Below are 27801 nucleotides of genomic sequence, written 5' to 3' on the forward strand. Positions count from 1 at the left end.
GTAAATAATAAGTCCAATTGAACTTAGTGAGTTTTGGAGAACATTTGGGAAATAATTAGAAATAAGTGCCTTGATAGCTATCAAAGAGTGTCCAGTCTTAGATGGAGTAAAGTTATAGTCATTGATCCATATACTGTGGTAAATTAGAGGCATGGAAGTGGACTGCAGTGTTCAAGACAAGATGAGTGTTGTTGAATTTAAAACTAGGGCACAGGTAGGGGAGCCAGCAATGAGACTAGAGAGAGTGGTCCACATAAGTCATTGGCAAATGAGTTTTTAATAAAAAGAAACTGCTGACAGAGTTAAAGGTCAAAAAAGTAAGACTGAAAATAGATATTGGATTTGGCCATTAGAATATTGGTGTTAAGTAACTGAGCAGCTTGCATTGAGTTGTTAGAATAAAATTTATACTGAACTGAATAGAAATTGGAATGTAATGCAATATACACATGTTGATTTTTAATGTTGCACACCCAAAACTTGCACAATATTATATAAAGAAATGTCACTTCATGTTAAACATGCGCATTTTTAAAAGCACAAAGAAATAGGATATAAACAAATAGAAACAATACTTTTGAAACATTGATTCTCAATTAGGGATAACTTTACCTTCTAAGTGTACATCTTGCTATGTCTGGAGACAAATTTACTTTTCATAACTGGGAAAATTCTACTAGAATATACCTCTAGTAGATTGTGGCTAGAGATCCACTAAACATCCTGAAATGCAAATATCCTCCCACAGTAAAAACATTATCCAACCCAAAATGTGAATAGCGTGAAGGCTGAGAGACAAAAATGTGTAAGTCTGTCAAGAGAAGAAGAATCAAATGTTTTGTTATGAGGTGGTTTTGAGTGTAAGAAAAGGGGGAGAGAAGGTAAGGAAGAGAGAGAAAAGAAAATAAACAAAGGATAGTGGATCATGTCTTGGGAAGATAAGAGATAATATAATCTAAAGTTAATGGAGGGGTAAAACTTGGACAGCAGGAAGAATTTTCACCACTCCCTTCCTTTTCTAAGGGAAAAAAAGGAACAGGCAAAACTATGAATAGAGATAAAAGGTAGATAAGGCGTAATTAGGCAATGTATGACTAGGAAGTTGGAAGCTAACTTATCATAGGGAAGAGGGAAGAATCTAAAAAAAATGATAAATAGAACAGATAAATAAAATAGCTAAAGAACAGTAAAATTTGGAGCAGTAAATGGCTGGGACTGTGAAAGATAGCCAAAGATGTATAAGTAATTCTGAAGCATTACTAGAGAGCAAGTTAAATTTTGAAATTGCAAATCTATAAGGGGACCAGCTTAGCATGGTAATATAATTTTCTTGAATAACACTCAACCACTCAAGAACCATACATATCAGACAAAACAAGCTTTATGTTGCCAGGATATAGGACTTTTCCAGAAAGGTGCATTCACCAGAGAAAGATTCTGGTTAACATGTGGTTAATTATATTTTTGGAGTAATTGACCCCAATACAAGTTATATCAAAAATGTAGTTTTATACTCTGGAATATCTAAGCTCTTAAATGAGTGTTGATTAATTTAAAATAATCCTTTGGGGTCAAGTATTCTATCTCTTGCTAATTACTGTTCAGCAGTGGTTCTTAATTCCTTTTTTCTTTTTGTACATGCTAAGATGCTAAATAAATTAGAGATAATTGGACACTGAAGCTGATAATCTAAATTTGGAGTTAGAATGTTCTTTCACCAAAGCTCCCACATTCTTAAAATTCTTAGTTATGTTATAGATTGTGCTTCTGTCTTCCCTTCTCACTCCTATCAAATTATTTCTCCTTAACTGGGTAAATATTTGAGCTATTTAACTATGTATCTTTACTTAAAACTAAAATTTATGACATGAAAAGGAGTATTTTCCCCTCTATTGTCACCTTTAGTTCCATACTTACTTTACTGTAATTAGACCTGGTCAGAGCCTCGGATCTCTTGCTATTTCTGTTCCTTCTGTTTCTTAGTCCTCGATGACTGAGCTCATTCCTAGCTGCATTTGTTTTTTTGTCTGTAGTTACTAGGACAACCATTAACTGGTTAATGGTTTTTTTCCTAAGTGTCAATTTATGTTAACTTAGTTGCTCAATGATCTTCTTTTAAGTTCTCTCAAATTACAAGTAGGTAGCAGTTATTTGAATATTTGCTGACTATAATATTGCAGAATGAAGTTCAGTAAACATACACTTTTAGTTTTCTTAAGCTGAAAAACATGACTTCTACCATAGTCAGTAGGCGCTTTTTTGGCCCCAGGTTTCCCATCGTAAGACCTATCATTGACATAGATCATTTGGTGGTGAGTGCTACATCCTTAAGACGTTTACAGAAACAGCAGACAAATCCTCAGTTGTAACTAGGTCAAATAATTCTAGAAAATTTCCTTTGTTGAATAATTCTATGGACTCATCATGGCCTTTTAGCGCTATTATTTTTCCTGGCACAAAGATAATTACTCCTATTAGCATCCTCAAATAACAATGTTTTTCTTCTCCCATCTTTGTCTGAAACTGCCCATTAGCTAACTGATACCAGATATGCTAAAATGATGTTTTTGTCCATAATTTATTTACCCCAGAAATTTCAGCTGAGTTGCAAGCATCTGCTTTTCAGCTCAGGTCAGCGGTTCTCTAATCCATATCTCTTCCCTTTTCAGTTAGAAATATTGGACGTTTAGATACATTCTAGATTATGTGAAGAGCAGCCAGTTTGGATCTATAAGTTCATAAATTGGTTGAGAGACTCCCTTTTTTTTTTAAGTGCTGATTTATGTTTACTTAGTTGCTAAATGATCTTTTTCAGTTTTCTCAAATTACACGTAGGTATCAGCTGCTTTTATTTGAATATTTGCCCACTATGTAATTGCAAACCGAAGTTCAGTAAACATACTCTTGGATTTTCTTACGTCAGAAACCAGCATTTCTACAGCTTAATCATGCTTATGTTATAATCATAAAACAGTTATAGAATACTTCCACATCTAAAGTTTAACCATGTAAAGCTCTTGGACCACCTAGCCAGTGTCATTGAGTCTATCATGCAGATAGACTTCTTCTAAGCAGGGTTACAGAATTGCTCAATGAAGTTATTAAACAGGAATTACAATTCCTATTTCTAAATGAAGCCTATCTTTGACTCTGTTTATTCTGTAAAGAAAAAGATGGCTTGGTGCAACTCTTCTTAAAATATCTCTTGTAAATTACCAGCACAGTGGGCATGTGCTCTTTTCATCAACCCACCATATCCTCACACACACGGCGACAGTACCAGTGAGTTTGCTTAGCTAGCTTCCCTGCCCTATTCAGTTCATAAGATTGTTAAACAACTAAACTCCAAAAATTTGATCCTCACTAGATGTAAGCTAATTCACATGTTCCTAGTATTGGCTGTATAAGTTTGACTAAAATGCATTTTAGAGACACAAAAGAATATTTTCTTGGGTCTTTAGGACCCAATAAAAGAGAAGGGGTTTTCTTGTGTTTGTAATTTTCAACCGAATGAGGAAGTATAATAACTAGAAGCAGAATCTGGAGACAGATTACCTTGGTTTAAATCATATTCTCCTTGTATTACCTTGGTCAAGTTATTTATCTTTGCCCCTCCACGTTCTCATATGTAAAATGTGATTAGTCATTCCTATTTGTCAAACTTTTCTTTAGGATTATATGGGTACTTCTTTTTTTTTTTTTTTAAAGATTTATTTATTTATACATACAGAACTGGGGTACAGGCCAGAGGAACAGGGGCGGTGAGAGGACTCACCAGAGACAGAATGGAGAACAGAACGGGTAGATTGATGAAGAACACTGCTGAAGGGAGCAGTGAGCGGGTCAGGAGAGGTCTGCCGCACCATGTGAGTCACCTCTGGGACAGGGATCGAACTCATGCTGAAGTGGCTTTAGCTTCTTAGAGCTGTGCTTTAACCCGCTGTGCCACCAGGGAAGACCGTATATGGGTACTTCTAAAAGAATATAATAGTTTTTCTATAGCCCTAGAAAACTGCTTGCAGCTATTTTAGGAGCAGAAAAGTCAGAAATTATCTTGAAGTTCTAGAGAAAGGTAGAAAGTTGAGATTTGGGGGAATAGCATTAACTCTTCTAAAATCTACCCTAAACTTGGACTTTTCAATTATCTGAATCATAAATTATAGCTTTACTTAAAAAAAAAAAATGTTTGGCCCTCCCTGGTGGCGCAGCGGGTTAAAGCACAGCACTGAGACTCTAAAGCCGCTTCCTCATGAGTTCGATTCCCACCTGGCCCGGAGGTGACCACATGGCGTGGCAGACCTCTCCTGACACACCCACTGCTCCCCTCAGCAGTGTATTTTGTTGATCTTCCTGTTCTGCACTCCACTCTGTCTCTGGTGAATTCTCTCACCCTCCACATCTCTGGCCTGTATCCCAGTTCTGTATGCACAAATAAAATAAAATCTTTAAAAAAAAAAAAAAGCATTAAAAAAAATGTTTTACTTGAGATTTCTGTTACAACTAAATATCCCTGACATTAGTAAAAGGTAACCAGCTTTAATGTAACAAACACCTTTAAGGTTCTATTGCCTTGGGATATTAAGATAAATAAGACAGATACTCTCTCATTCAACACTTACTTGTTGAGTTCCTGTTGCACATAAATAATGTACAGTTGTTGAGGGCTTTTTCAGAATCCTGAAGGGGACATAAGCATTTACCTAAATAATTATAATGCAGAGCAGAATGATCTAAGCTCTTTAAGACAGACAGGTAACTGTCCTGGAAATTCAAAGAAGGTGTGTACATTGGGATAAATGGTAAGTCTTCTTGAGGCATTACATTTTCTAAGAGTTAAAATTATAAGATATTCTGTAAATGTTTATTCAAGAAGAATTCATTGAGTACTTGTGCCAGAGCTGTGCTAAAGTTCGCAGATGAAATGTTCAACAAAATTAGATATGATCCCTGCTCTCGTGGAGCATCAGTGAGTGAGAAAATCATAATACAAACATGACTGTAATAAGGGCTAAAAAGAAAGTTCTTGGAGTTCCAAGAGTATGAGATAAAGGGAAGGCAGACTTTACTAACAGATGTTCTTATTTTACTTGTGAGGAAACATCATCTCCAAGAAATTTATTTGCTCAAACTCTCCTAGCCTCTTTATCAGAGCCAGAACTGCACTTCAGTACCCTGGAATCTGTACCTACTGCTTTCTTCATCCCTGCAATACATTGTGCTCTTGACTGACATTATTCATTCTGATTTGAAAGGATCCCAGTCCAATCATACTTCCTAGAAAATATTTTGTTCTCAGAAAACACAGCATCTGTCTCTCATGGCCAATTAAAATAAGTACTTCTAAGAAAATTATTTCAGTAAGTCCTCTTGCAGAAAGCTGGTAATGCCATCCAGCTCGAATAAGGTGTTTTGCTGCAGCATAAGGATAAACTCTGGAAGGTGGGAAAAGAAGAACATCTGTAATATATTTTTAGTTCTAAACTAAATGTCATTTCCAGTTGTGCTAGCCAGATTGCTTGCCTTTTCTTGACAGACTGACAAAGAATGAAAACCAGCCCAAATTATGCCTACTGGAGGTTGCATGTAACTTAACTGGACTCTCATTGAAGTGTTGACATGTGGCAATTTTGTAGAAACAAATGATCATTATAGAGGGCATGAGAGTCAACACAAATAGGATGCAATTAGCATGTGTCACCACTGACTTCTGGTAGAAACATCTTAATAGACAACAAATAATAAAGGTCAGTGTTTGGAGATGAGCTCGTTAATTAGCTCCTTGTTGTTTGGGGGTTGGGGGAGGAAAGAAAGTAAACTATTTTAATCTTGTTTTCAATTAGCTTTTTTTTTTTGATAGCTGATATTGCTTCCATAGGCAGAGTCAGGGTCTCTTGTATTCTCTTGGGCTCCTCTCTTCCATGAGGAAACTTTTAAAATTTGTCTTTATAGTTTTATCACCTTCTTTGCAAGATAAATTTTGTTTTTTTATTGCATTTTCATGCTCAAGGTATCCCAAAGCAATTTACAGTAATGAGTTTCAAATTTGGATTGACAGTGGCTCAGTAAGGCAATCATGTTAGCCATTACATATTCAAGGCTAGATACACCCAGTCCTGAAATTAAAATCTGTCTCATCACAAGAGGCAATATTACCTGGAAGACTTAGGTAATTTTCTCTATTTATCTCTCTCTCTTGGTCTCACTCTGACTCCATCTGCCTTTCCTTCTCTCTCCACCCCTCCCTCTGCACCTCCTTCCACACTTCCCGTTCCCTATCCCTCTCTTTCTCTCACTACCTCCTCATTCCCTGACCTCCCTGCTTTCATCAAACCTATTTGCCCACCATAGAAACACCTGCACTGAATGTTACTGGATAAAAGTAATAAGAGATAATGTGTATACTCTCACAAGAATATTTTAACATTAAAGAAATTCCTTGGGAAGAAAATTGGAACTTCTTAAGAGGAAAGGTCTGTAGTAAGAAATAGTTGAATGCAGCTTACACCGGGGTCTGCTATGCTAATGTTACAAGCAGTGTTGAGCTTACCTCCCAGAGATCTACAAATTCAAAGTCACTTCTCTTGACTATGCTACGCCTAGATTAGCAACCTTCTTTAAGTGCAAAAGTGTAGGAAAAGAAGAAAATGTGAAGAAAGGAAGGAGAGAGACAAATTGAAGAGAGGCAGGAAAGAATAACAGAACAATTTTATGTACATATCAGAGTAAATATAATTGTTCTGAGTCACTTAATCAATCTAGAATATTTAGGATGTAATGTGCAAGAAAATTTATGTGGTTTACCTTATTCCTAATGCAGAAATTTCTTCTGTCACAACTCTGATGAAAAGCCATTCATTGTTTGCGCAACACAATTAATTTGCCCAAAGTAGTCCATTATATTTTTGAACAGACTTAGTTATTAAGCATTTCTCTCCAGAATTGCACAGTCTCTCTCTTGCAACTTGTATGTATTTATCCCAGTTTGTACCTTTGACATCCAACAGAGTAATTCACCTTCTTTTTATACAGGAGAGCCTTCAGATAGGTGAAAGTTGTCCTTTTAAATCCTAGGTCTATCTTGGGAACTATGGTGGTCATTGTCTCTTTGACAGCCTCCAATTTTTCCTAAGTAATGGCACTTGTCATTGAAAAGAAGACTGTAAATGTTCCCTTTACCCTGGTACTATTTTCTGTGTTGATCAGGAATCTCTGTTTCTACTTATGTAACATTTCCTCTTTAGTTCCTTCAGAGCCTCTGGTTCCTGTGAAATCTAGACTCTTTACATTAATTTTTATGAATTATGAATTTATTTTGACCTTTGTTTACAATAGTGTGTTTGAGGTTCTGTTTTGTTTTGTTTTGTTTTGTTTTTTAAGGCATTTGCCTTAAGACTTTTATTTCATTCTGGTTATTTGAATTTATCATTCATGATTATTGATTTTTTTTCTTTAAAGTCCAGATTTGGTCTTTTACTCATTCAGGGTACCAGACAACTTAAATTAGTCTTAGAACAAGACAAGATATAAATGAAACAAAGTACTAGACTTATTGCTAATCTTTGAAGATGCTGGTTAACTAACATAAGAGGTCTGCCACAGAAAAATTGTAGACAAAATGAAATAAGTGACTTATGATTATGCTCTTTGCAAGGACAAAGATCTAAGGAGTTACAAAGGAAAGTCATTTAAATCAGCTGTTGTTAGGAGTAAAGTAGGCTTCTTGTAGGAGGTGACAGTGAAGATGAACTTTGAAAGATGTGTAAGAGTCAACTAGATGAAAAATAAACAAGGGGTTTTCAGACCAAATAAGTGACATAGACACAGCTTTGGAAGCATGAAAGTAAATTGCATATTTTCTCATCTACTCTATAAGCTTGCCCTTTCATTTTTACCTCTTTCACTGATGTGGAAACACACACTCTACATCATCATCTAAGTTATTGGTTATATATTTTATAAATGTGCCTAAGTTTGCTCTGGCATGCCATGACATGTAAAGAAACTATTTCAGGTGGGACAAATTGACATTTAAAGACTTATAACCTATACTTCCAGAACTTGACATCTCTAGGTCTCAAACTCTCTAACTCATTGTAAAAAATGTTAGCCCAGGACCTCCCTGGTAGGGCAGTGAGTTAAAGCACAGCACAAAGAAGCTTAAGCCACTTCTGCATGAGTTCGATCCGCACCTGCCCCAGAGGAGATCCACATGGCGAGGCAGACCTCTCCTGACCCGCCCACTGCTCCCCTCAGCAGTGTACTTCATCGATCTGCCTGTTCTGTACCCCACTCTATCTCTGGTGAATCCTCTCACCCTCCGCATCTCTGGCCTGTACCCCAGTTCTGTACGAATAAATATATCTTTTTAAAAAAAAATGTTAGCCCAACAGAAAAGTACAAAACATGCTTACTCTCTTAATATTCACATTGCTCTCTTAATATTCATTAATTCAAATTATTTAAATTAACTTAAAATAACGTGGGACTGTTGTTCTGGCAGTCTAACTTCTGACATGGTCATTCATTTTTTTAGTGCTTAAGAGAATTGTTTCCAGCCAGAGTTTGTTACATATAGACCACTAAGTCTTGAACTCTGTTATGAGATTGCCCCATTTTGATGTGCAAGTCAATAACTTTCACAGCATTTTGAGCTATATTACAGTAGTGACAGCTCTGATAAAATAAAACAAAATTTCAATGTCCAGCACAACACAAGTTTATTTATCACTCAGATAACCATCTGATAACAGTTCCAGATCAATGGGTAATTCTGTACTAATGACTCAGAGCAAGGTCACTGCCATCCTCTGGCCCCAGTCGTTATACTAATGTAACTTCTCAGTCTAGGTGCTCATGTTCATCAGAAGAAAGAACACACAAAGAAAGAACATTCATTTTAAACCCCATTGTCCTGGGACAAAACAGCATTTATCACATCCCATTGGCTAAAATCAATTGTGTGAACATGCTGTTCCCTTGCTGGCTTTCTGTTCTTTCAAAAAGAAAGCCCAAGGTTTGGTGTGTTACTTCAGCCACAAACCTTAAACTTATGGGGCCCAAGCTACACAGACATCTAGTTCTTTTTTAAATATTTTGACCATACTCTCTAAAAATCAGTTAAAATACTTTAACTTTTTCAAAATTATCATCTGAGGACCATATTGGCCATCTACCCAGCACCCAGTAATAATTCCAATATCTCAAAAGAAACCTCTTAAAATCACTAACCTGTTACCATTAGTTTTCACCAATACCCAATTCAAAGTATTACTTCAAAATAATTTGTTAATAATTAGCAACATGAAAATGACTTCCAGAGAATTGAAACACCCTGCATGTATTTTTTTATTGCCAGATACAAAAGGGTCACATATATATATATATACACACACACACACACACACACACACATATATATATGTAACAGGAATATTCTTATGTTGCATGACATATCAACACATACTGTCCAACATTACTTATCCAACATCACATTTGATAAAATAATTTAACTAGTTTATGCATACACTAAGTAGATTATTATCCAGTGAGCAATACTGCATATTGTCCTAAAGACATAGAGGATATCTACTTCGTTAAATGATTTGCTAAAGGGAAGCAACTATATGTATAATTTCATTTTTATTTCCTAGACTACTAATCCTATAAAATATAAACAAGCAAATGTAAAAAATGCATGCTCTAACTTACAGCTTAGTGAGTATGTTTTTACCTATGTTATCTTCAAGTGGGAGTTAAGGTTTTGCCAAAGTACTCCAAATTACTTATTGCATTTCAAAAATCATTCTAGAAGGAGATGAACTATACCAGTCAAGAGATCCTGGCATCTGTTAGCCGTACAGCAAAAACTTCTGAGAATCTCATGAAATCTTTTTAAAAATCCAGTAAATTAGAACAGCTATGGCTTTCAAATTCCTATTTCCTAAAGTTATCAAGGCATAACAAGAGAAAGAAAGTTATAAGGAAGGGGAAAAAGACATTTCATACTAAGTATCCTAGGGACAAAGATATGGCTGCACATTACCAAAATTCCTCAGCTTTCTTTTTTTTAGTTGATCTACTGGCATCCTCTGAGGGCCTGTCCTGTGAGCAGAAAATATAGCAGCATTGGAAAAAATGCTCGATTATCTATTTGTAAAACTGTATGATAAACCGATATATTCATGGTTGTCCTGGGAAGCTATCAATAGAACTAATGTGATACAAGAATTGAACATGTAGTATTACCTTGGTAGCAACAAAATGGTAAAATAGATGATTGTTAACACTTTGTCAAAATACTTATGTGGCAACTTGTGGGAGATATAGATGTATTCAGTTTCTTGGCCTCATTTCAAGATGACAGAAATAGAGGGTCAAAATTGGGAAAATGGAGAACTTGAGCAAAATTTACTTTGATTGCTGCTCTTCTTATTATTTAAATAATTTGATCCAGAATTTTCCTATCATGAATACTCTTCTGGAAAGTCATGGAGATGGATAGCCTGGCTTTCAATCATGCTCACACTCTCTTATTCTCAGCAATGCACATCACTTAATGATTAGCCTTAGCAAACCTCGACTTCTCAGCTGAAAAATAAAGATGATGGTATAACCTACTTCACACAACTTGCACAAAACTTTAGTAAGATGAGCTATTACAGAACACACCAGTTGTGAGCCTTAGTAGTATCTCTAAAAGTGGGGAGATCTTTGTCCATGCTATCCTTGGGTATCCAGAGTCTTTCCAGAAGAAGCAAAGACAACTACGTAGTTAGAGTTGTGATAATCACTCTAGATATATAACTGATTTATTTAGAAACAATGTTTTTAATTTTTTATCCTTCAAAAATAGAAGTCACTTAGATCAATGACTAGAGTTTAGAGCCTCACCATCTAGAAAATCATATGACACAATGGGCACTGTCCAGTAGCTGTCATTTCTAAATTGATGCATCCTTATCAGTGCTAGGAAAAAATCACATGGCATTTACTGACACTGATTAAGGCTGATTTTCCCCTGAAATGCTCTTTCACATTTATTGCACAGTAATGAGTCAGGCCCAGTCAGCCTCTCACTTCCTGACAGACTAAGTACACATCCTTGGATAGGCTTCAGCAGGGCTGACATCTGAGATATAATGAACAATGCCATTCTAAATTGCCAATGAATGTAAAAGTAAATGTGTGTGGAGACATATGGAACCTGCTATTGTACTGCATGCCACAGTGTATCTTTGAGCATTATTTAGCAGTGGGAAATGTTACAGTAAAGGATACATGACAAAACTCCCAGTATGATGGCAGCCTGAGCAGAAAGGCATCTTTTGTTACAACAAACCTTTAAAAAAAAGCCTCATGTACTTTTTCAGCATGGAAGTGCCCTGTCAGGAAGATCTTATGCAAGATGAGAAGAGAATCTTCAGGCACACACCTCTAAGTCCCCTGGGTTGACTTCACCTGATGGTACCCTTCCTTCTCTGGTCTAGTTACTGGGATAACCACTCACAAAGTCATCCCTAACCCCAAGAATCCTGATCTAGAGAAGAAGTTAGACTTAAGATGCATTATTACAACAAAATTCAAAAATTATCTGAGAAATATACGTGATATGATGGATGTAAAAAGGAGAAAATAGCCAGATTTAGTGAGGAAGGAGACATTTTAAGGGGGAAGCAATACTCAAAAATTTTTGACATGAAATCATGCACTAGACAGACTGGGAGGAAGGAGCTGGGCACAGAGCACAGTGTATGAAGAGGTGAGCTGGGGTGAGGCATGGCCCCACTGCAGAGCAGCCATCAGCTAAGATGACTGCAGTTTGGAGAGCATGTGGGGAAGGAGTGAGGACTGAATCTGGATAGCCGCCAGATCACGAACAACAGCATTTTGAAAGCAAAAGATAACATATAGTAAATTCAACACAATTTTGAGGTGTTTCCAAAAATGATCAAGCACACAGAAATGCTGCTTAGCCCACAAAAATGAGTGTTGGCTAAGATCACATTGCCTGATGAGGTTTTTCACCTTTCTAAGTGGTTGCATGTGTCACTGAAACCTTTTACTTCCCAGGGACTCAAAATTTAGCCTTGGCAGGGTTACTTCAGCTTTTTTTTGTAACACAGAAACCCATGAAATGAATGATTCGGTAGAATTTCAACAAAGAAGAGTAGGGAAATGCCCATGGATCAGAAAATCGGTTAAATATGTTTGGGTACATTTAAAAATGTAATATTTGTGGCAGTTAAAATGAATGAAGTAGTTCCTCACATATGACCTGACAAGATGATCAAAACATGTTGCTAAGTGACAAAGTAGATTAAAGAATGGTATGTACCAACTATTGTGAATATGCACAAACTGTATTATGATTCTATGGAGCATGCTTGAGGAGGATAGAGACTTCATTTTGCACTTTCTATATTTTTATTTTGCTTATTCATTTTACCATGAACTTATATACATAATAATTTTAACCCCCACCTCCCAAACATAAGAGGATACATGATAAACAAAGGATACGCAAGAGAGATACAGTTGGGATGTTTATAAAACCTTTAGCTTTGATTTTTTTTTTAAAGATTTGTTTTTATTTGTACATGCAGAACTGGGGTACAGGCCAAAGGACCAGGGGCAGTGAGAGGCTTCACCAGAGACAGAGTGGGGAGCAGAACAGGCAGATCTACAAAGTACACTGCTGAGGGGAGCAGTCAGCGGGTCAGGAGAAGTCTGCCGCGCCATGTGGTCACCTTCGGGGCAGGCGGGAACTGAACTCATGCAGAAGTGGCTTTCAGTGCAATGCTTTAACCCGCTGCACCACCAGGGAGGACCCTAGCTTTGAATTTTTTATGACATCACCTCAATAATTGCTTGGCTAATGATTTTTTTTGTTGACTTGATTTAATGTTTGGTTAAATCATTTCATTTATTTTGGACACAGAGAAAGAAAGTCCATGTTTCTTTTATTCCCACAGCTTAATTTCCTTTAAGTCGGTCTAAGTTTCTCTGTCATGTTTCTCCATCATAGAACTTCACTGACAGAAGACTGCTCAGTTTTAAGTTTACATGTCAAACAAATTAAGGGAATCAAGATGAGAATGGATGATTTGGATGTCCTATGAATTAAAGTACTGAATTAAAATACTAAAGTGTTGGATAGGGAAGACTTCCTGAATATTTAATGTGAGTTAAATCAATTTACAAATTTTAACCAAATTAACCCTCCCAGGAAACTGAGTTATTTATTTTAGCTTCTGTTTTTAAAAGAGAATAAGGGATGAATTAATAGGCACAAAATTTCATCAATATGAAAATCATTTCTAGAGAAATTTAGAATACATATCAGCCTAATATATTCACTGTTCAGAGTTATGAAGAAGGAAGCCAAAGAAAATACAATAAACAGGATGCAAAAGAAGTGTCAACCCATTCCCCATCCAAGTTTGTCCCTCCTTCACTCCTTTGCCTATTTTAGGTGCAGTAAATTATTGATGCCTTGAACTTCATTTAATTGGCTGTTTATGCACAGTCACTAGTATTTTGACCATGTATTTTCCTAGAGAAGCTTCTCTGTCACCAGAAGGGAAGCTTCTGAGCATCATTAGGCAACATCTTTAGGGGTCCACATTAGATGACCTCAGGTCTTCATTTCTCTGGTTCTCTTGTTTGATTTGTCTCCTTTTAATGGTTGTAGCCAATTTGGATTTGAAATGGTTAGGTTCACTGAAGAGATTGAAGAATAATTTTGTTTACTTTTCATTCAAATGAATGCTGAGCCTAGTTAGCTGTCTCAGGCCTGAGGCCTTGCTTCAGGAAAGAAACAGGAAATTGTTTCCAAACTTTGAAAACCGCAAAGTACTTACCAGGTGCCTTTATATCAAATGGCAATAACTCAGACAGAAGAAGTATTGTCCATGATAAAAACTGTTTAATTAGAGTGAGGGAATTCCTTGAGAGGAAGGAATTTGAATTTACATGGAAAAAATAAGAATATTCACAACCTTCCAGAATCCAGAATCAACAACTCTAGCATGTACTGATCAAGTTTGCAACAGTAATGTTGTGAGGACATTATGAGGTCTCATTCGTATGAGAGATTGAGATTCCTGGTGTCTGCCTTTTGGAAGCATGTCAAGAATGACTGGTATGTGTGGAGAATGGTATATGACTTAAGATCTCAAGTCAATACATAAGATCAAATGTCAAATAGTTAATTTTCCCTGAAATCCCTTTGGAGAATGCTACATTCAAACTCCTCTCTGACTTGCTACAATAATGTTTCTTTTCCCGAAATTCTTAGATATGGGCAGACATCTACACATTGGATCAAACTGGATTGTCTTTGATGTCAATTTTGTAGTTGGTGAAGGGTCCTTGGGTTCACTCTGGGAAAGGTTTCACCAGCGCTTCCCTTAAAGCCCCATGTGGTGAATTCTCCAGGCAAGTTTCGCCATGAGCCAGAGGCATCAGTTAAATTTTAAGAGCAGGTATTAGGAACAGGGACAGAAAGAGAAGGACATTTGCATAAGCACAAGCAGGCAGGAAGGGTACCCCCAAAGGGAAAGGTTTGCTGAGACCTGTATGGTTGCAGGTGGGCGGTCTTAGGGGAGTGGCCTCCTCTGAGGTAGGTCAATGCTGAGAAATCCCGGCATGGTATAGGTCATGGGCAGGCAGAAGGCTGCTACCCTGCAGAGGGAAAGAGTGGGTGGAAAGAAGCACCTTGTAGGCAGAGGTGGGCAGAGGACTGCTGTTCTATGCTAGTATAGAGACTGCACTGATAGAGACATCTTCTATTTGGGAGGGGCCCACTTCTTGTGAGCCTAGTTTTCTTGTTGATTTCAAATAGAATCGGAAAGAGACAGTAGATCCCACAATGGGCTCCATCTCTATCTCTTTATTTTTCACCTTTTGGATCTGTGATAGACACTGCCTATAGCAGTCTGCTACCTGCTTAGATTTTAAGCTTTGTAATCTAGGCCTTGGTACCTAAGGATCTTGGTTTCTATAGCTGGGTCAGTGGCCATGATAATCCCTTGTACCCCCAGCAACCAGTGTGAGTCAATCTTGTGATACCTCCTTTGTATTCCTTCTTCCATCAGTCTTCTCTTGAGCATTAGATGAAGACATTGGCTTTCATCTGGTAATGCATGTTGTATGAAAATGCAACTAATGGTATCCTAGAACCTATGTAGGGGGATTCTCTCTAGGAGCAGGAAGGAAAGGAACCCCCCCCAAGGGTACAGCTTGCTGAGTGTAATGACTGCTTACCCTGAGACACTCGTGTGGCAACCCAGAAGATGGTTTGAAAAAGGAATTACTAATTGGAAGGGTTATCAAAATCGGAAGTTTGGCTACTAGGGTGTGTTGTGGATGTGTGACCCCTAGGATGTTGAAAACAGAAGTTTCAGTGCTGTTTGGCAGAAATACCTCTGAGATTTAAAAAATCTTTAAATCTTTAAAAAAATATGAATAATTTAATACACACAATTAAAAACACGAGGATAAGAAATCCTCACTATCTAACTAAAACAATTATCAACTTCCTGCCCATACTATTCAAGTTGACATTCTCATATTCTCACTTTTTTTTTTTTACTTAAATGTGTGAGTGGTGCAAATGCATCAGCCTTTTTTTTTTTTTAAGATTTATTTATTTATTCATACAGAACTGGGGTATAGTCCAGAGATGCAGAGGGTGAGAGGATTCACCACAGACAGAGTGGGGAGCAGAACAGGCAGATCAACGAAGTACACTGCTGGGGAGCAGCAGGCGGGTCAGAAGAGGTCTGCCACACCATGTGGATCTCCTCCGGGGCAGGTGGGGGTCGAACTCATGCGGAAGTGGCTTAAGCTTCTTTGTGTTGTGCTTTAACCTGCTGCGCCACCAGGGAGGGCTGCAAAGGCCTATTTTTAATCATTGAAAAATAACTGCACTGTGATCATATTTGAGTCTTGAGCCTATGGAATAGCTATTACCAATTAACAACATATAGATAGATAGACAGATTGATTGGTTGATTTATTAAAAGCTGGGCATAGGGAGACACCCAAGCTGATTTCCCTTGGATTAAGGGCATAAAAGGAGCATATACAAAGGGATCTCCTGTGATAATCATTTTTATGTAAAGGGGGGAAATCCTAATGCCAGGATGATTTGTTCCCTTTCTTCTGGCAATATTTACTTTATTTTCTTTTTTTAAAAGTGAATGAGATCTCCTTTCCCTCTCTATCTTCACAAGCCTAATACATAATACGGATTTTGTGCTAAGACAGAAATGCCCATGCCTTGTCCCCATGTTCGTGATCCGGATGAGCCCTTTTCGTTTTTAAGGTTATCCTAGCTTTCATCAACCTAGCAGGTCAGGAGAGGTCTGCCAAGCCATGTGGGTCACCTCTGAGGCTGGGGATGGAACTGGCATTGAAGCAGCTGCTGCCAGCTTTCAGTGCTGCACTTTAACCCATTGTGCCACCAGGGAGGGCCCAGAATCTAGGATTTTTCTTAAAAAAATTCAATGTGTATTTTTATAATATTGAAGTTCTGTTTTGAGTGACTTTTACTGTATTCTGTAGGCAGAGACAGGGTAGACATTTTTTACTAGGGGAAAAGGATTGTCATTTCAAAGTGAGGGCTTTAAGTGAGTAGAAATAAAATAATCATCACAAAGAGAGAAATGCACAAAGCACTTATAGATGCTGCATCTAAAAAACATGACCACTTTTTTATTGCTCAACCTGTAACTTGGCACACAATACTGATCATTATACTGATCAATATTACTGGACTGATAGCTCAAGGGAATGGAGACTTCTTAGCTCAATCAGCTGCATGCGTTATTTTTATGCATAAAAGAAAATATCACCTATGTCCAACTGGCTGATATCTTAAATATTTACTGAAATGGAGTCAAAATAGCTAGGACCAGGGCCTCCAGAACAGTTGCATCAGCATGAGAAAACTGCAGACTGAAATAATGTAGGTAACCCTGTAGGTTGCAGGGTTTGATTGGAACAGTGCACATCATTATCAGGAAATACAATACAAAATATATGCGATCCAACTATATGTAAATTTACTTATTTATAAATTTTTAGTGTGCTCTACTGTGCCAATAAATTAGGTACTGTCAAACAAATTTAAAAGGATAACATAAATTAAAATGCTTGCATTTTCTTCCCAACCTCCTGGTGAATGAGTGTATTTTACCTTGCTGTTCACTCCTGAAAAGAGACCTTTTTTGCTCAAATACAGCACTCTCTCTAGTTTTCTAGACAGTTCTGTCACTAATTATAGCATTGGGTAAATATGGTATTAAAATCTGCATCTCAACTTAAATGTGACTCTTGAGACAAGTAAAAGTTTAAGTTATTCTACTATCTTCATAAATTTGTCTTATTAGCTAAAAGCAGCTCTCTAGACACTGTTGATCCATCTTAGAGATATTGGTTTCCAGTGATCCTAGTTAAGAAAACAGATGCGGCTCTCCCTGGTGGCGCAGTGGGTTAAAGCACTGCACTAAGAAGCTTAAGCCACTTCCGCATGAGTTCACATGAGTTCGATCCCCGCCTGCACCAGAGGTGACCACATGGCGTGGCAGACCTCTCCTGACCCGCCCATTGCTCCCTCAGCAATGTACTTCGTCAGTCGGCCTGTTCTGCTCCCCACTCTGTCTGTCTCTGGTGGCTCCTCCCACCCTCCGCATCTCTGGCCTGTACCCCAGTTCTGTATGAATAAATAAACCTTTAAAAAAAAAAAAGAAAGAAAACAGATGCAAGACCTGGTGATTCTGGCCTTTGACTCTCAGACAAAAGCATGTAACTAAAGAAGCATGGGAAGCTCACATGTTGAAGAATATCAAACAACTGTGTCTTACCTGGCTAATCCTTCCCCCTCTTTACAGTGACCACCCATGTCAGAGCTCTTTGCCCTCACTTTGCCAGTCACCACAGCACATTCCAATGTCTGTGTATTCTGCTTTTTAGACTTCACTGGGCTAACTGACAGGGTAGGGCTAGAGTTCATGCCTTCTGCTCTTTAAAGAGATGCTTGTATTTTCAGTTACCTTCTTTCCAACGGAACTCAAATGTTTAAATTTGAAGTATCTTCATAGTGGTTTGATTTTTAGTTCACTTCTTTTTTTTCCATCAGGTTAAAAATATCTTTCAAATAATTTTCTTCTCATTGAATTTTCTCATTCTCAGACTCTCTCAAATCTAAATTTGGAACTTTTATTAGTTGATGGTGTCTCTTTACTATTAATCTTCCTTTTTGATATACATTAAATTTGACTAGACGTATTAAGAGATTGATACCAGTGACCTTAGAATGAAGAAAAGTCATAATGATATTTAATACTGAAACCTGGCTCTCATGCTAGCTGCATATTAATAGCCTGATGAATTTGGTGATCCCTTTTGAACTGAAACATTACATTTTTTCCATTTTCCTGGATTCTTATTGAAAAACTTCATATAGGTGCCTATTGAGGCATACTAAAACATCTGATTGAAACCGCTTGTAGTTGAATAAAGACAAGGGAATTGTTTGGGAAAGTGTTGATGCCATTCTTGGGGAGGTTAAGCCACTTTATGTTATTGTTTTGTCAATCCCTTTCCAATGATATTAAATAGTATTTAGATATTTTACAAGTACTGACACTCTGTAAGTAACTGGACACAGAGATGAATAAGATATTTTTGGCCTGGAAGAGCTCACATTTCACATCAGAGAGATAGAAATAATAGATAAATTCTAAACAAGGATACATGAACCATATTAAAACTACATGAAAATTATTCTGAAAACTCAGGAAAATATCACATGATCTGTATTGACAGGGAGTCAGGTTTTCTGAAGAGAGATGGCAGGTAAGGAGAGAAAATTTTCTTGAAGAATGAGGCAAGGACAGAATATTTAAGGAAATAAAACCTGAAGCACTCTCCCTTGTCTCCAGAACAAAAGTTCCTTTCCCCTTGTTTCTCCTACTGGTCAGTTGTGGAGAAATGTAAATCAAGAGCTTACTGAGATGTGCAAGAGGTTCTAAGTTTTACAATGAGTTTGTTAGAATTAGTACTAACTGTGGTCTCCCAACCACTAAGAGACAAGGCCAAAACCAGATCTAATAGCTTGGACTCAGCATTAGTAAAGAAGTCAAAAAATGAAACAGTATAACCTCCTTCCCCAAAATGTATCCTTAATTCCCCCACAGGCAACTTAAGTCCCCTCACCTCAGCTCACCCCAGCTTCAATCAATGCCCGGAACATTCTATTTCATTGTGTTGAGTTCCACAGGATGTCTTCTGAGCTATATGTTTCCACTTGCTCATTCTAGTTCCTTTTTGTTTAAGACAGCTATGCCTAATAACAAATCTCTACTTTTTTTCCCCCCTTACTGAAGTTGGCAGATAGCTAGCTATTCACAGTGGACCCTATTTCTGAGCCATTTTCAAATTTTGTTTGCTGGTAAGCAGGTGGGTCATGACTTTATACAATATCTGATGTTTATTCTAAAATTTAAAATAATTTTAAATACATATTAGTTTTATCTGCTAAATTTGGGTACTTCTACACTTGATCTTAGCCAAAAGGCTGAGAAGCAATAACCTTTGATAGTGCTGAAATATTTATTATACTTAAAGTATATGAAAATCCCCTCACTTTGCAGCATTTATTTTTTTTAGATACTTATTAAGGAAACTATTCTAGCATGTTCAAAAACTGGGATGTCTGGCTTAGCCTAGCCTTGTGTGTCTTAGAGCTGAACTACCAGGGAAACTCCTATCAGCAACTTTGCCTAGCAATGAGAACAAGGAAGTTGGCATTGGCATTGTTTCTGAAGGTGTGAAGCCTGTTGCCAGAAGCAGTCATCTTTAGATTGTCTTTTATGAAGCCACTAGTGGGTTTATAGTGTAATTCTCATCTATAAGCTGGAAACTTCAAAGGCTAAGTTATTTGCCCAAAGTTAAGCAAATCTAATTTAATAGATGAAACAGGATAAATGTTTTAGTTTGCAACATCACATATTTATCAGCTTAATTCATTATTGCTTGTCACCCTCATTACAGCACTGCTATATTCTTTTGAAATTAACATTGTGATAGTAGTGCTTCTAGTAAAGAGATTGAAGCGAGCCTACAATATTCATTCCACCCTCAAAAGTCAATCATGAGAATAAAAGTATCATTGTGAATGATTGCTTTAGGGTAAAGAATGTGATCTAGTCTTGATCAGTGGGTTCTTCAAGGAATCCCTCTTGAGGTTTTTGGAAATATCTTCTAGTTTCCTAAGAGTAAAGGAAAGAGGACATACCCAATTATACTTTCACTGAGGCATTGTAGTATCTGCTACAATGTATTTTTCTGTTAGCTTTAGCTCTTCCACCATCATTTATACTTTGGTTGAGCATTGTGGTATCTGCCATGGCCAGAGTCGCTGGAACCACCTGCTGTCAGAGGAATGAGGTAGGGACCAGCCCAGGGGTGGGAGGAGCAGAGCTACACCTTTCACAGCCTCTTGCTGAAACTGCTTTTCTTTTGGGCTTGTCAGGGAAGCTACTCATGTTCCTTTCTCCTTTATGACATTTTTTTTTCTATTTCTTGCAATTTAAGAGCAATATTCTCTAGTAAGAACAAATCCGCGATCTTGAATCTGACCCACAATGAGCTGTGTACTGTAGCCTCGAAGTTTCAAAGGAGCAATACAAAGAGCAAAACAAAGCCAGAGGGATGCATGTTCCGTGGCCTTAGGAAGAGTGGGGCAGATTCCATTAGTCCATACAAGGGGTGCACATCAGCTGTTCTTTTATTTTGTTATTTATTTATTTACTTTCCTATAATGCTTTCAGGCGCTGTTTGACTTCTCCCCTCAGGTAGCTCTTCCCACCACCTTTTTACCTGTGAACTATCACAACATTCCCTGTGCTCTTCCCCCTCCCCCTGTTTTGTCTCCTCTTATATTCCCTTCCCCTGTTGTGTGCCTCCCTCAGATCTATGGTCAGCCTGAAAGTTTTGTCTTTCTACTTATACTTTGTTTTTCTTTGTAGTTTACATATTAGTGAAATAACCTCTTATGCCTATTTTTATTTCTGTTGGGAGTCTCATAATACACTTCCAGGAAAAATATTTTTAAATTAATAAAAGAAAAATACATATAACTAGAAAAATGCTATTACAATAGTTAATCAAAACTTTTTTTTTTTAAGTTACATTCATGGTGCTTCTTCAGTAAGGTTTTGCATAAAAGATCTATTGTCAACTCTAATACTATGCCAAATTAGTAAATGAAAAAAATTTCAAGATCCCTACAAATATCAAGTGATGTTTTAAAAAATGGACTGAAGTCCAATTCATCATGACTACAGCATTTATTAATATATCTGTGGATTATTTAATTCATAGGTGAAGAAATTACTTAATTTTCATCATAAAAGTAATAAAGTGATTTTATCATCCAATTTCATTGAACCTCTGAATTCTGTCCAGTGTTCATCTCTAAAAAAAAAAACTACTTTGAAACAGCTATTTTGTTTTGCCAATTGGGCCTGCATATATATAACTTCACAACTACAGAACTACAATTTTGTGTACATTTGTATCAAATGCAAATTAGAATTGCTACCATCTCAAATCTTGTACATTTCTTTTCAAAAATCTCATTGCATAATCTTACCTATTTATGATGTTGATTTTTCTAAAGAACTACTAAAAAAAGAGCTTTTGTTACTTACAGAGAAAATTCCCAAATTTTCAAAATGAGTATGATTTGATTTACAAAAAAATGATGACTTCTCTCTGTTGAGTAGTAGGTCAGCTACATGAGGGGAATACTGATAAGATTATGAGCTACAAGTATCTAGATGGCAAAAACATGTATATTCATATGTTGGTTGCCTAAGTGAACTTGAGGAATCTTGCTAATGTTGCAGCTCTCCAAGCATCCACTCTTTATAAAATTAGATGTATTTTTAGCAATAAGGTTCATTTAAAATGAACTTTCTGATGCATAACTTTGAATGTTATTCATTGGTTGTTGTAATATTTTTATTAAATGAACTCATATTTTTAGTAGAAGCTGCAAGATACTACCAGAAGATAGACTCCTTGGGTTTTTCATTTGCTTGGGTTTTCATCATTTTTCTGAAACAGCTCAGGCTTATTAATGGCTACTATCACTACTTTCTAAAGATATTGCTCTGCTTCTTCACATGTAGCATGTCAGGCTTCCATAATGAATGATGTGAAGGAAACGGCTAGGCATTCACATCAGAGTCATCATTAGAAACAAGATTATATCATTAAAATTTTTACAGCCAGAATAATGATCAGAATAACTAAAGGATAAAAAAGGTAACAGACAGTTACATGAAAATATTTTAAAAGTGTGTAAAATAGAAACCTTAACATTTCAACTTTCTCAAAAGACTGAATTCAGTTGATTCCTTTTCTTTGAGGTCAAGATCTGCTCAGAGAAGGAAGATATGAAATTCAATTTAGTTCATCAAATATTTATTCATTTGTGTATTTATTTTGAAAATAATTTTCTTATAAAATAATATGTCCTAGATCTTTCCCAGTAAGGTGAAGGATGTATGAAAGTTCCATTGCCATCATCATATTTATTGGTGAAGTAATAAATGTTTTCCTGTAATATCAGGAAAAAGACAGTCTTGCCACTTCTGCAAATTCTAGCCAGGTTAATAAGGAATGAAAAGATTATTTGTAAAAAACATCTAGATTAGAAATCAAGAAATTAAACTGCCTTTATCCCCAGAGAACAGGACTCTACTCATAGAAAACCCTAACAAAAAAACAACAGCAGCAAAAAAAAAAAAAAAAAAATCCTGTTATCCCTAATAAATAAGTCAAACAAGGTGATAGGATAGAAAAGCAATATAGGAAAAAATTAAAAAGTATCAATTGTATTTCTGTACAATTGGCAATGAAAATTAAACTAAAATTAAGATAATTTCATTTGTGATAGCATCAAAAAGAATAAAATGTGACTCTAGTAAGGGGGCAAGAGAGTGAAGATGCTTGGCTTGCCTTTACCACATACTCATAAATAAACTATGACAGATCAAAAGTAATAACCTATAAAGATAAAACAGACCACTATAGTACACAACGGGAACAATGCCCCTGAAAAAGGGGCTGTGAAAACCTCATTTTAACTGTGTTAATGGCAATATAGGGATGACTGATATCTGGGGCACACTGGTGTTGACTCAAGGACAGAAACCCACATCAGGGACTTTCAACACTCAATACTACAGCGGATAATGGGGTATGTAGAATTGTGCCCAGGACAGTGTGTGTATTATTGGAAAATTTAGGGGGGCAGGGGTACAGAGTGATGATTTTTGAACTCGAAGCTGGCAATATAAAACAGCTAGAGCCCACACTGGCAAGGAGAACCAAGCCAGGTTAAGCAGCATTCTTCTCATAGAAAAGGCTGCTACTTACAGCCCTCAACTGTCATATTCAAAACACCTGTCACACTACCACCCAAGGCTGAAATCAAGACCTTATGAACCTACCATCAGGGGAAGGAAGATGAAGGAGTGAGAAAGTGGAGAATGAGTGCAGTGACGATGGTGGCAGACTATGGGTAGTGTGGTGGTGGGTGTGGTGTGGCAACAACACCTGATGGGGGCAATCAGACACCTCTGAAACACAGTCTGAAAACAACAGTGTGGCACTGGCACATATTTTCCAAACATAAAACTATTTATGGCCATTGATTTCAACAATGCTGCCAAGTTGCTACAGCAACTGGCAAAAGAATGTAGTTGGACTCAACCATACACAAAACTGAACAAACTGAATTAAATGGAACATAGACCTATGCAAGACCTAAAACTGTAAAGGTCTAGGAAGCGAACAAAAAGTCTTCATGAACTTGGGTCAAGCAGAACATTTTTAGATTCACTAAATGAACAGAGGAAAACAATAGGTTGTGCTCAACTATTTTGACTGGATCCAGTATTAGTACATGAACTTCTAGCTCTGTTCCCTCATGAAAATATCAATTTGAATACCTATACTTACGTGAAAAAAACACTTCTAAGGACTTGGTGAGGGATTACAGTACTTGGGTGCAGGATAGAAATTAAAAAAAAAAAAAAACAGTAAAAAGAACAGGAAAAACAGTTTAACATTATCACTATCAATCCTCCCCCAAGCCCAGGCAGCCTAGTGAGGAGGAAGACAGCCTTGTGGAGAAGACAGCCTTGTGGAGAAAGGAGAATGAAGTGGAAACTGCCTCACCATGGGCCCAGTCATCAGATCCATACCTGCACAGTTCCGCTCCCAGGCCCCAGGAGGTTCCCTTGAGCCCAAGACCCTGCTCTCCCTAGTGCCTGGCCAGCACTCCTAGGACCTAGATTACAGGTTATCCCCCATACATGCAGGCTCCTAGCTGCCTACTGCATCTGTCCTCACAGACACAGATGCTGGGTTAGACACTCCAGACTCAATCCAGTGTCAAGCTGGACCTACTACTCACTAATGCCAAGGGCAAAACAAAAGAACTGTTTACTGCTTCTTATGCATTCTCTTCACTTCCATGTCTTTGTGATTTCTCCTTAGCTTGACTCATCTTTCCCCATTCTCATTTCCACATAGCCAACTGTTATGTACACATCAAAGTTCATCTTATATGCTAGCTCTTGCAGAAAACATGCAAGGCATGTGGGAAAAGGTAGGGGCAGGTGGGTGGGGGAATTTTATCGACTCTGAACTCCTCCAGTCCTTTATCACTGTCTTTTTATGGCATTTGTCACCTTGTATTATAGTTATTTGTCAGTCTGCCATATCCCATTTCTTATATCTCAGTTCCCAATAATTGAAATAGTAGCTAAGGGTTTTATTTTGGCTAAGATTGTCCTGTCACTTCTAATGTTCTCTTATTGACAGTTCATTTGTGTTTATTCTATGAAGGGATCAGTTTTGTCATTTCATGTATTTATTCATAGTTTCTGCCAGTCACTGCACTGTACTTTTTATTAATTATGCAACAACATGTAAATGAGTCTCATGTTTTGACCTATCAAAAGCAACAGTGGGATGGAGCCTGTTGAGTTTTTGAGGAGAGATTATTTTTGTCTCAAAGAATCCTGTAGGTGAATGATGCAATAGCAGAGAGAATGTGGTGCTAGAAGGAGAAAACAGTCCCTCTTGTCCATGCCCAAGACTACAGTGAAGAATCACATGGATGGTTCACACTGCTGCCTTCTGGGCTAAGAAATGAGTTTTAAAGTATTTGCATACATTAGACAGAAACAGGAGCGCTTCCAGTGCTTCTTCCCAACTAAAATGTATTCATACAAAAGCAGACTGTCTGGTGTTGACATTTGCATTTCAGATTAACAAGCAGAGCTATACAAACTCCTTCAGCTGGTCAACTGTGGCTTGATGGCTGAGGACATCGATAAATTGTCCAGGAAGATTTATTACAATTAAACTCCCCACTTATTGCATCCAGATTCATGGCTATGATCTAGATTTACAATACAGCTTTAGAACTGGGGATAATCTGGCTTTGAATAAAATATCTAGGTAACTTAAGAAAAACCTTTACTTTTTTTCCATTTTACAGTAATATAAAGTTTTCATCCAGCCCCATAAAACTCAAGTCCTTGTACTGCACTGCCAATCCATAGTTCAGAAAACTTGAGTTTTAAAGGTTGGAAATGTACAAGTTAGTTTTCCTGACAATGCAATTGGCTGTTCTCATGCCCATTAGGTTTACTTCCCAAATGCACTGTGAGTTCAAAATTACTTGTGCCTTGTAAATATAATCAGCAAATGCCACTGGGGCATGAAAGATTCCAGAACAACAAAAACTAACATGCTGTAGGCTAGAGGATTTTATTTAGCATTTTTATTCCCTACCTATAGAGAATAAACTCCCAAAGTTATTCTTACTTATTCTTGCCAGAAAGGGAAGACAAGCATGAGAAGTTTGTCCTATTTCATTTCCTTGTAGATGCTGCTTAAATCCATTCAGTACATTTAATCTTGGCAATTGTTGCTGACACATCTAGGAGTATAATCAAATGAACTTTGATTAGAGTAGGTATTGACCAAAGGCACACTGCACCCAAGGGATCAGTTTTTTGTGGTGGAAGAAGGAAAGGTGGGTGTCAGTGCCCATCTGTCTATCTTTCACGATTTCACTAATACAGCAGCTTTAATAATTGGAAACAGACTTTGGGGGTTGCTTATATAATTCTGTGGAAAGACAAATATTTACAAATGAGAGATAACCACAGATTTCACTTCCCTTTCCTGAATCTAGCATTACCTAGGGTTGCTCTGTAGTCCTGAATTCAAGGCTCATTATGTTACCATAGGAAAAAAAATAAAGTTCTGGATCAATGATGTTTCATATTAAACCCAAAGCAACCCATTTGATCAGTTTATTCAAATACCTGGTTAATCTAGTAAAAAACATTTAGTTCAGGTATGTTACTTTCCCAGGAGTTCAAGGGAGGATGGTCATGTCATGAGGAGATCTAATATTTTTTTCTATTTCTATATTTCAACCTAGGCTCAGAGAATCAAAATGTCCAGGGGTGAGGCCAATGAGTCTGTATATGTAACAATGAGCCCTTCTTTACCTATTGGTCCAAATAAGTTAAAGAATTCCCTTAGTGTTTTTATATGTCCTAAAATTTTATATGTATATATATTTTGTCTGTGTAGGAAGTAGAATATGCCAAATAATCAATTTTCTAACTCACTCAACTCCTACCCATATTCCCCAGTAATCCACAATGCCACCAACGTTTTTGTGACATCCCAAACATACTTTTCATAAGGTTATAGTGGCATATTTAGTCATAATTAATTTCTTCCTAAATGGTGAAAAAATATATAAGTTTATGTAGGATATACAATAGTATAGCAAGATAAGGCACTAAAAGGTTATAGGAATGATGACAATCACAAATCCAGGGAAGACCTTTATGAAAAGGAGACATTTTAAATGAGAAAATAGGGCCTGCACAGTTTTAGGGTCTGGATAAGTATTGGTTGAATGAATGAATGACACGAAATGTGAAGTCTCACAAGATTGTGATACAAACCTCTATAGTAGTATGATCTTGGTTTTCCTAGGAAAGGAGAGAAGTTCAGTGTGACTGAAAAGGCATTTGCACAGTGGTTATTTGGCCAGTGATGGGCTACAAACTATGAGAGATAGGCTGGGCCTCACCAAAGTGGGGCGTTATAAGTTACGATAAAGAGTTAGAACTTACTCTATATACTGATGCATAATTACTGGAGAGCATTAGTCAGAGGGTGGTTTTACTTATGATCTCTAGAGATCAGTCAGGTGGCTATGAGGAAAATTAATTATAGAAATTGGAAAGGAAAAGCAGAGACACCAGACAGAAGCCCACTGCAATGCTCCAGGGGAAGGTAGAGGCTGAAAACCTGGGAAGAAGGGTTCAGATTCTGGATTTATATTAGAGGTGGACCAATAGGTATTGCTAATGGATCAGGTACAAGGAGGAAAGGAATGACAAGAGTTAACAATGAACATCTATAATTTGGCTTTAGAAACTGGATAGATGGCCCAGCCTACTGAGGTCATGACATCTAAAAAGAATCAGTTAAAGAATCAAGGGTTCTGTCTTATAAAAGCTAACTCAATCAGATTTCAAGCTGGGGTGTGGATCAGACAATTAGATTCACAAGCCTGAAGCTCAGAGCTCTAGTTCAAAAGAGAAATGGGGGTCACCATGTGGTTACCCATTTGGACTGGCCTAGCTGCCTCCTGCTTGTCTCTTCTTCATTCTTTCTTTC

Source organism: Condylura cristata, unplaced genomic scaffold, assembly GCF_000260355.1.
Source record: "Condylura cristata isolate star-nosed mole 26May11 unplaced genomic scaffold, ConCri1.0 scaffold00006, whole genome shotgun sequence".
Classification (NCBI taxonomy): Eukaryota; Metazoa; Chordata; class Mammalia; order Eulipotyphla; family Talpidae; genus Condylura; species Condylura cristata.